This window comes from Nannospalax galili, unplaced genomic scaffold (assembly GCF_000622305.1).
Source record: "Nannospalax galili isolate Female #2095 unplaced genomic scaffold, S.galili_v1.0 scaffold286, whole genome shotgun sequence".
Classification (NCBI taxonomy): Eukaryota; Metazoa; Chordata; class Mammalia; order Rodentia; family Spalacidae; genus Nannospalax; species Nannospalax galili.
This window is the reverse complement of record NW_008359442.1, coordinates 8,743,756-8,753,944: the sequence shown is the minus strand read 5'-3', so window position 1 is coordinate 8,753,944 and position 10,189 is coordinate 8,743,756. Positions and strand designations below refer to the sequence as shown.

Genomic DNA, 10,189 nt, shown 5'->3' with positions numbered 1-10,189 from the left:
GCTCAATACCTCCAAGTCCTGTGTCCAGAGTATGTGGCTTACCTACAAGTTCTGGGATGCAACCAGGGACTATGGCACTAGCCTACATCATTTTAGGAGTTTCTTGGATCCCCTGACCAACTACTTGAAGGGATGTTTCCTTTTCCTGGCACTGAGGTTATTGTAAGACAGTTTATGGCTCTTGGAGGGAACATTATCATTCTGTGTGGCATAAATCCATTTAAACTACACCCACACCCACACAAACACTCACACTATACACACACACACACACACACACACATATGCTATTATATGTATTTTTATATAAGATTGTAGAATAATATGCTTTCCCATGGGTTTTTCAAACATCCTTAGTTGTTTATTCCTCCGCCCACCCTCCCTCTGTATTTTCCTCTCTTCTCCACTTCCCCAGTTAAGTTTCCACTCCCTGTTTCCTACTTATTTGACAATTTTCTCTCCTTTTTCCCTATATATACTATACCTTAGGTTTCTTTTTTTTTCTCTTACTTTCTATCTTAGAATCTATTCTACTTTTAAGTAGATTTCCTCTACTTTATACTCCAACCAATTTTTTATTTTAAAAATTCACCTAGTACACTTTTAACTTGTACTAATTTTTGATCTCTATCCTTAAATATTTTAGTATATTATTGTCTCAAAAATATGTCTTTGGTTATTTCTATAAAGTTTCTATAATAGACTCATTATAATTTTTGTGCTGATACTTTAAAACTTTGATGCCTCCATACTTCCTGGTGATTTGATGACATCTAGGACTCTACAGCTTTCAGCTTCCTTTGAAGGGTCATGGAGAGTAACTGGGTTCTTCATTGAAGGGACCTTCCAATATCAAATCTATAGGAATTGCACTCTTATTCAATTATTCCAGTGAGACATTCCATAAACTCCTGCCCGAGAACTAATACTGGGTTTGAGTATAGCTGAGGGGCACAAAGTACTTTATTTACTTCTTAGAGAGTCACTTAGTTTCCTTATTTTAAATATGGTGCTTTCTTCCATCTTCCTCAACAAGATCAGCAGAACCGAATGCTCTCCAGTTCCCTTTCAGAATATGTCACTAAACGTTCAGGCTGGGAAAGAAGTCATTGCTTGGTAAGACAGTGGAGGGGCCACATAGCTAAAGCCTGACCCTTATGTTTTCAATGACTCCTTTTGTTTTTTAGCCAATTAATGAACATTTCTGGGACACAATAGACCAGGTTGTTGGTTCCCCTTTCTGTGGTCACTGAGGTTTCAGCTTTCTCAGGTTTAATGGCTCCTCTGTTACTTTTCATGTCACTGTGACCGGAAACCTGACAGAAATAACTTGGGGGCTTAACGCTTTGCTTTGGCTCATGTTTTCAGGTAGATTTCAGGCCTCATGGCAGCGAAGGCTGGAGGCAGGATGGCTCTATCTATGGTGACAGGAGCAGGTGTCAGAGGCTTTCTCACTCTGCAGCAAATGAGGACACAGGGGTGCTAGATCAGAGCCGGGGACATTTCAAAGGCCTGCCCCAGTGACTTAATTATCTCACCTAGACATACCACCTCCTAAAGACTCCACAAGCATCAGAATACAGCCATAAGCTAAGACCAGCATGCAAGACATGAACCAGGGGGAAGAGGATTTCAGATTCAAATCATAGCAACATCTTATAAATTAAATAAAAAAAATAGTTGTGGTGGTGCACACCTTTAATCCCAGCACTTGGGGGGCAGAGGCAGACAGATCTCTGTGAATTCAAGGCCAACCAAGTTTACAGAGTGAGTTCCAGGCCAGCTGGGGCTACAGGGAGACCCTGTTTCAACCCCCCCCCAAAGTCATCTCTACTATTATGTCATTTCCAATTTTTTGTGGCTGTATATACATATATATGCATATGTTTTTCATTTTTATTGTTTTTGTGAATTTCATACCATATATTTTGATCATATTTAAACCTCCTCCCCTATCTTCATCTCTCAAAACCCCTGTCAATTTTATGTACTCTGTTATTTTTATATTATATATATTATGTGTGTATATTTATATTTTCCATACATGGCCACTAACTAGAGTGTGCTCTGACATCAGTTTGCATTCCAGGACTGAGTTGCCCAGACTTATCTAACACCTGTGCAGACCACCAACTATCCAGTCCACACTGTACTTGGCCAGACCCATCAAGGCCTTTGTGAATCTTCCCTCCAGACAGGCACAGAGAAGATCAGTCTTCCAGCCTTCTCCTGCAGGAGTTTCTTTCCTCTATACTCCTATTTGAGACAAGTAACCCAATATAAAGACATCAAAAATCAAACAGCACCAAAGAAGATAAAGTAAGTACTTGAAAAGATATGCAAAATCTTTAGTTCACTTGGAAGTGAAGAAACTGCAGTGAGTAGCAGTTCAGACCACTGGAATGGCCAAGATGGAAACGAGGGTAGACATGACAAAGTGCCAGCCAGCAAAGTGGAAGACTGCGCGGTCTCTAATACAGAAGTGGGTGAGGTTGTCAACTGTTACAGCCACTTTGAAATGGATTAACAGTCTTTATCAAGTTCATTCTATACTCACAATAAAAGCCACAGCAATTGTCCTTTTTGGTATTTACTTGCAGATTTTATACTGTCCATACAGCAATCTGACCTTGACTGTCTAGAGTAGCTCTGTGGTCCTAGCTGTCAAAAATCGAAAGCATTCAACATGTTTTTCCTCAGGCTGCAGGGAAGATGGCTGACAGTCAGACTGAGCATGCTTACCAAAAGCAGCCCACTATCTTTCATAATGAGAAGTGGGTTCTCCTGGGAGAAAATGGCAAAGAGAAGCTCCCTTGGTACTATAAGAACACCTTGTAGGCTTCAAGATGTCTAATGAGGCCATCCAAAGCCCTACATAGATAAGAAATGACCCTTCACCAGCATCATCTCCAGCTGCGGGTGGATCCTACCCACTGTGATGACCAAGATAAACATTCAGAGAACCATTGCCATCCTCTGGGACCATCTCCTTCATCTGAAAGTATAATCATCACAAGAACATGTCCATATATCCATGCAGCTGTCTCCCTGCTTCAGAGATGTGCATATAAGTGACATTAGAGGAGCACAGGCCCCAGAGCAAAACAGTACACTTCAGAGTGCTCAAAGGTCACCAAGGCTGCTGGCATGAAGAAGCAATGCCTGAAGTTCTGAGAAGATGCTGACTTCCCACAACACAATAAATTTATTTTCCAACTTAAAAAAAAGTATCCAACATGCCATCAGCTGGTGAGTGATTGAAACTGTGATACATTTTCCTACAATAGGATGCTACTTAGCAATAAAAAATCAAAAACAGGAATAAAAGGAACATGGTACTGATACATAAAATATGGTGCATCTCAAAAGGATTATGCTAAGTTTAAAGGCCTGACAAAAAGGACTTGTGATGCTGTGTGATTTCATTTATACAAACTTCTAAAAAGGTAAACCTATGAGGTAGGACAGAGAACAGAGCAGGACAGAGTCAGGGAGGGAACTTATTTTTAAAAGGAATTAAAGGAAGATTTTAAGGTGATGGACAAATACTGCATTGTGGTTGAGTAATGACTATGTAACTGCATATTAGGTAGTGGAAGCTATGACTCCACTCAAACGGCCTTAAAGTGTCTATAATCCTGTGATTGTTAAGCTATGAGGGACCTTGAGGTAGAATCATCCTGGTAGACTTCCCCCATATTTTGGATTAAGACATTATAATTGTTTTCTGCTGCTAAATTTGGGGATAATTCATAATGAAACTATAGATTAATATATAGAGAGAATATCACTATATTTTATATAGTAAATACATTCATAGATCTTGTGCTATATATTATCTAATATTAATTAATGTGTATGCTTTCATTATTTATGCTGTGTTTGTCTTTCTTCCAACATGATCTGTGTGTGGTAAGATCCACCGAAAGAGCTATTCACCAATCCATTAACCGTTTTTAAAGCAGAATTCTTACATTCTATGTCAGAAACATTATTATTTATATTATTTCAGTTTTCTTCCCCATGATTGCTTTTTATTTGACTAACTGAAAGGGCTTGTTAAAATTACTCCCTATATAATTAAGAGAGGGACTGTTTTCAAAGTAAATTATAGCACTTATCATAAGAAGCTATAGTAAACTGGTTATAATTTTTTAAATGACTGTATATTCATTCAGCAGAAATTTTTTTCAGGCACTACCTCTGCATGAAACACCAATCTTAGAGGTTATATTAGTGTGAGGGATAAATGTAGTCTCTACTTTCTTGAAATTTGCGGTCTTGAAAGGAAGAGAGACATTTAAGGAGTAACCCAGTAACTGAATATAAACTGATCCAATACCACAATAAAAATCCTGCAGGACCTGAATTGTTCAGATTCAACGCTCTCTTTTTTCCCCATAAGACACATCTATATACAAGACCATATTAATTGAGTCCTGATTATTAAATACATTCATGCTCATTTTGGGAAAAAAGGAAAAAGAACATTTCAAAAAAATTTTGAGAACAAAATGAAAAAAGCTACAAAGACCTCTGTCCTTTGGAGCCTCTTTTGTCATGAAGATAGTCCTGCCTTTCTGTAAGTGGGAGTGAGTCTGTGACTTCCTCTGCTACTGTATCTGTAAGACTCCTCACAAGCACCAGCTGCTACATGGTGACCTACATCCTGCCCACACCTTGGAAGTGTTGAATTGGGGGTGTTGATCCTGCTGTTAACAGCCACCGGGGCCTACTAAGAACACCCAGCAGCCATTGGGGAGGGCCTGAATGGCCTTCAAGTTGTTTATGGGATTGGTGTGAGCTTGTGCAGGATGGTGAGAAATCAAAGGGGCACTTGCCCTGGGACTCAGCTGCTGTTGTCTAGGCAACTTTATTAAGAACCTTCTGTTCCTGGGAAAATGCAGCCCAAATTAACTCTTGAGTTCTTGGAATTTGGGTGTTTTTTGGTTTATTTTGTTTCTTTATTCTGAATTTAACTTTGGCATTTTGGAACTTCCTACTCTTTTCAATTGAGACTTTATTTTCACATTTTTCATAGCCCTAAAATATTTGTCAAGTGGCATCCGTTTTAAAGGTTTCTTTGTCCTTAAAATACATTTATAAATTCTTTCACTGTTTAATACCACAAGTCATTGTATTTTGAGAATGAAATCTAGACACGAACTTAATGTACAAATTCTGATTTATCCTCCAATTCTAAGATCCATAAAACAAAACCTACCAAGTGAAATTCTGTAAAAGCACTGTTTTACATCCAAGTAGGAAGTAAAAAACAATCATGTGCACATCGTTATATTTTCTGAGTTTCAGCAGTGGGCCCCTCATATTTGTAAATTATAGCATCAGTATATCTTGTTACAGGTTTACCTTAGGGAAAGCTGTGTCTTCAGTGTTTTCAATGTAAAAACAGGCAGCTGTTTCTTTGCTTGAGAAGATGACAATAGTAGTTGATCCTTAACCAGCATGGGTGTCCACTGTGTACCTGGGATCATTTGAAGTAATTTGAAGATATTAGTTCATTTAATCTTCACAACAATGCTACAAGACAAATGTATTGTCTTTGTTTTACAGACAAGGAATCTGAGACAAAAAAGGAAAGTAACCAACCCAAAGTCTCAAACAAGTGGCATTCAGAGCCCACATCTAAACTTGGGAAACAGACTGCAGTCTATGCTCCTAATCACTATCATAGCAGGCTGTTTAAAACACTCAAATCCCACTAGGAAAAATGCTAAGATGCTGGTACTAAGACCAAATTATAAAATTGCAAATCAGATTGGTTCACAGCTCCCAGTTCAATTTATTTAAACCCTATTTCCATTAACCCATTAAGAAGACTGGGCTGAATTGTCAGCCTTATTAAATGGTCTCTCTTTCTTGACAAAGCACAGGATTTGGAATTCAATTTTAATCTTGGCTTCATTTTACTTTTTTTTGTCTTCTTTGTACTAGTTCATTGCCTTTTTCATTTCTCCAGCTATAAAATTGGTTCACTCTTTCCACTATAAAATTCAGAGGAGGGAGATTATATGAATTCTATGCAAAATGCAAAGCATAAGGAATTTTAAAGATTGATGTTTATTATCTTTATGTGGAGAAGGTAAGAAGGATTATTTGGTCTAATTCACACTCTTCCAAGAAGTTCTTGGGCTATGATTTGATGAGTAAGAGTGCTAGCTATGTAAACAAGAGGTTCAAATCTCCAGTACACACATAAAAGCCTGGTGTGGCTGTACCTGTAACCTCGGTGTTGGGAAAGTAGAGACAGGTGGAATCTGGAAGGCCAGCTAGCCTAGCCCCCCTGGTGAGCTCCGTGAGCTTCAGGTTTGTGAGAGACCCTGCCTCAAAATTAAGATGGAGAAATGACAAGGGAAGAAGATAATATACTCTTCTGACTTCTGCATATACATGCAGGACATGGGTATACACATGTGTGAATACATATCACACACACCTACACATTATACACATACAATTTAAAACAATAGCAAAGGAAGGTCTTGCTTCCTCCAAATTCTGCCAACATTTGAGGGTGATGAGTAGTGCTTGGAATTCCATTATTAAGAAGAAAATACTTTTAAGTTTTGAAGTTTTAATTTTAAATAATACACTTTTGAAATACAAACATAAAAGGGAGTTATAACTCTTAAACACTTTTCAGTTCGTTGAGGATTATCCAATGTATAATAGACTGGTCTTGTGGGAGACAGCACTCACACTAAACAGAAAAAGAGTGACAGGAAAATGGGAAATATGTATTTTGCAGATAATATATTGTTAAATCCCAACCCTGAGCTATTTACAGGTCAAATCTCCATGCTCTTTCATTTTTAAATTTTTTTAAATTATCTATTTAATAACCACATGATTAGAGGAAGCAGAAGCATTTCATTACAGCTTTAACATATTCAATAACACTTTCCACAGCAAAGATACATCTCTTTCAATTTTCAACAAGTTTTAGGTTCAAAGCTGAATTAATAGTTATACAATATTGTGCTCAGTATAAACCCTATAAGACATAAAATCGAATGAGGTTTTAACCTTTAAAAAAGATCTCCATTTCATTTTTAAAATATACATTTCCTACAGAAAGACTCATTTTTAATGCTACTATCACTTAGATGTTTGCACATGCGTCTCTAATGTCTATATATCTGGTTCTTACTAGTCACAGTCAGTTACACTCGGATCCTTGGCACCTGAGTATAGATATAAAGTCATCAAGTAGATTTCAATGGTAATGTTTATCACTTCTGCTAATTAACATGAAATAAATTTTTATGCTTCTTTCTCAAATATAACTCATTTTTTATTTGTTGATTTTTTTGTGCATGTATCATACAGAACATCCCAAACAATCTTATTCATCTATATACCCACTTCCCAAATGGCACCCTCCCATAGCCTCCCCTCCACCCCACTTGAGCCCATATACTCTGTCATCCCTGTTACTGTCCACTGTGTTGTCAGTGCCCTAGTCATTCCCCAGTGATTGTCTATCTGCTGAATCTAGCCAGCGTATCTAGAGTTCCTTGTTTTAGGAAGATCAGCTGTTCCTCATCTAGCAGCAATCAGTTGTCAATATTCCTTTAGATAAGATTGGGGCCTGTTCTTTTTCCCAGTTCTTGCTGGGTTACTGTCTAGGAGTCTCTTGGGGCCACCCTGGCCAACAACTCAAAGGAAGGTATCTCCTGTCTGACATTGTTTCTTGTTATGTAGCCTTTAGCTATTGTGGTGGTTTGAATGAAAATGTTCCCCATAGGCTCCAAGTGTTTGGACATTTTGTCCCCAGATGATGGCGCTGTTTTGGGAGGTTTTAGAAGGTGTGGCTATCCTGGAGGAAGCACGTCACTGGGGATGGGCTTAGAGAGTTCTTAAGCTTTGCCAGATCTCCAGTCGTTCTCTTTCTTCCTGTGCCTGGTGATGATGTGAGAGCTTCACTTGTGCTCCTCCTGCTCCAGCCACCTCCCAGCCACCATGCCTCCCCACCATGATGGACTGTAATTCCTCTGGAAGTGTACTTCCTTCTATAAATTGCTTGGGTCAGTGTTTCTATGACAGCAACAGAAAAGTGACTAATACAATAATTAGAAAAATTAATTAAAAAATAATTAAGAAATTATATAGGCCTTTTTAATCTTTGGTTCTACTTTCCTTTTGGGTGTTTAAGACCATGCAGTTGGCCCAGATAAACCAAGTTATTTTTACTCATAGGGCCATTTGAGGATCTGTGCCTCAGGGGCCACATGGGCTTGGGAGGAGCTCCTGGCTCCTTATTTTCTGAGTTCCACCTATGTGAAGATAAGTCAAAGGTCCTGCTCAACCATGGGTGGCTTCTCTTGGAAGTATGGAGGAAATGTTTCTTCTGTGTTGACCCTCTGCTTTGTAGACTGGACACTGGTTCAAGTCAATTTGGGGGGGTCTCCATGGCCTCCTTGATAAGGAGAACAGGTGACTGACTGCAGTTACAGGACATTTTGAGAGCTGCTCATAGTCCCCTGGAACTTAGTTGATCTAGGAGGGCAAGGAGCAAAAGCTGTCCATTATGTCCCTTTGACCTAATTTGTATAGGCCTCAAAGTATGGCTGTTACACATCCAAGGTTTGTTCCACATGGTAGTTTCAATTAGCATGTGCCATGTAGATAAAGCTTGGACAAAGACCAAATGTTCTCAGATAAACCTTGCCTAGACATATATTATATTCCTTGATCTAGTTGTCTGTATAATTTGTCAGTACATTGTTGGAAGAATATGGTTCTCTCTGGTTTTTAAAACTAGCTAGGCATTACTTATCTCTCACATTGTCTCGCCCCTCCATCATGGTTTCCCCACTTAAGGTGCCCCATTTTCCCCCTTTCTCTCTTAGTAATACCCTTCTTAGACCAGGCTGGCCTTGAACTCACAGAGATCTGCCTGCCTCTGCCTCCCAAGTGCTGGGATTAAAGGCATGTGCCACCATGCCCAGCTTCCCTCTGTTTTTTAAAAACTAGCTAGGCATTATTTATCTCTCACATTGTCTAACCCTTCCACCATGGTTTCCCCATTTAAGATGCCCTCATTTTTTCCATTTCTCCCTTCTCCTATGGTTCCACCTCTCTTAAGCTCCTTTCTGTTTATCCCCTAGGTTCCTTGTATAACCTTCCCTCCCCTCTCCCCCTAAAATAACCCCATTTTTATCTATATCTCCCTTATGAATGCCCATTTCCTACTGTTCTTCTCTTTCAGATTCTTTCTTTTCCTTTACCTCCCTGGTTCCTTTTCATTATCCTGGTTCCTGTAGTCATGTCTGGATGCATACTTACTTATCAGGATTTGGTGATAGGATCCATATATGGGAGAAAACATACGTCATTTGTTGTTTGATTTTTTTTGTTTTGTTTTCTGAGTCTGTGTTACTTCACTTAGTATAACAGTTTCTAGTTCCATCCATTTACCTGCAAATTTCATGACTTCATCTTTCTTTACTGCTGAGTAAAACTCCATCATATAAATAAACCACATTTTCATTATCCACTTGTCAGTTGCGGGACACTTAGGTTCCTGCCATCTCTTAGCTATTATGAAAAGAACAGCAACAAATATGGATTACAAGTGTCTCTACAATAGGATAAGTTCTTTGGGTCAAATGGTAGGTTCATTTGTAGTTTTTTAAGAGTTCTCCACACTGCTTTCCATAGGAGTTGAACAAGCTTGCAGTCCCACCTGCAGTGGATGAGTGTTCCCCTTTCACCACATCCTCTCCAACATTTGGTATCATTTGTTCTCTTGATCTTAGCCAGTCTGACTGGGGTAAGGTGAAATCTTAAGTAGTTTGATTTGCATTTCCCTAATTACTAGTGATGTTGAATCCCTTTAAGGTGCTTCTTAGCCATCTTCTTCTTTTGAGAACTCTCTGTTCAGCTCATTAGCCCATCTTTTAATTGGGTTACTTCCTTTCTTGATTTTGTTTTTTAAGTTCGTTATATATTTTGGATGTTAAACCTCTGTCAGATGTGTCACTGGTGAAGATTTTCTCCCATTCTGTGGGTTTTCTCTTCACTTCCTTGGTTGCTTCTTTTGATGTAGAGAAGCTTTTTAGTTTAATGAGGTCCCATTTGTTGATTCTTGACCTTGTTTCCTGAGCAATTGATGTCTGCTTTAGAAAATCATTTCCTACACCTATATCTTGTAGGTTTTTTCCAA

At 38.7% G+C, this 10,189-nt stretch overlaps 1 pseudogene; it reads left to right on the top strand.

Moving 5' to 3' along the window:
- The first annotated feature begins 2,712 nt into the window (after positions 1-2,712).
- LOC103725784 lies at positions 2,713-3,174 on the top strand (annotated as a pseudogene).
- The last annotated feature ends 7,015 nt before the right edge of the window (positions 3,175-10,189 follow it).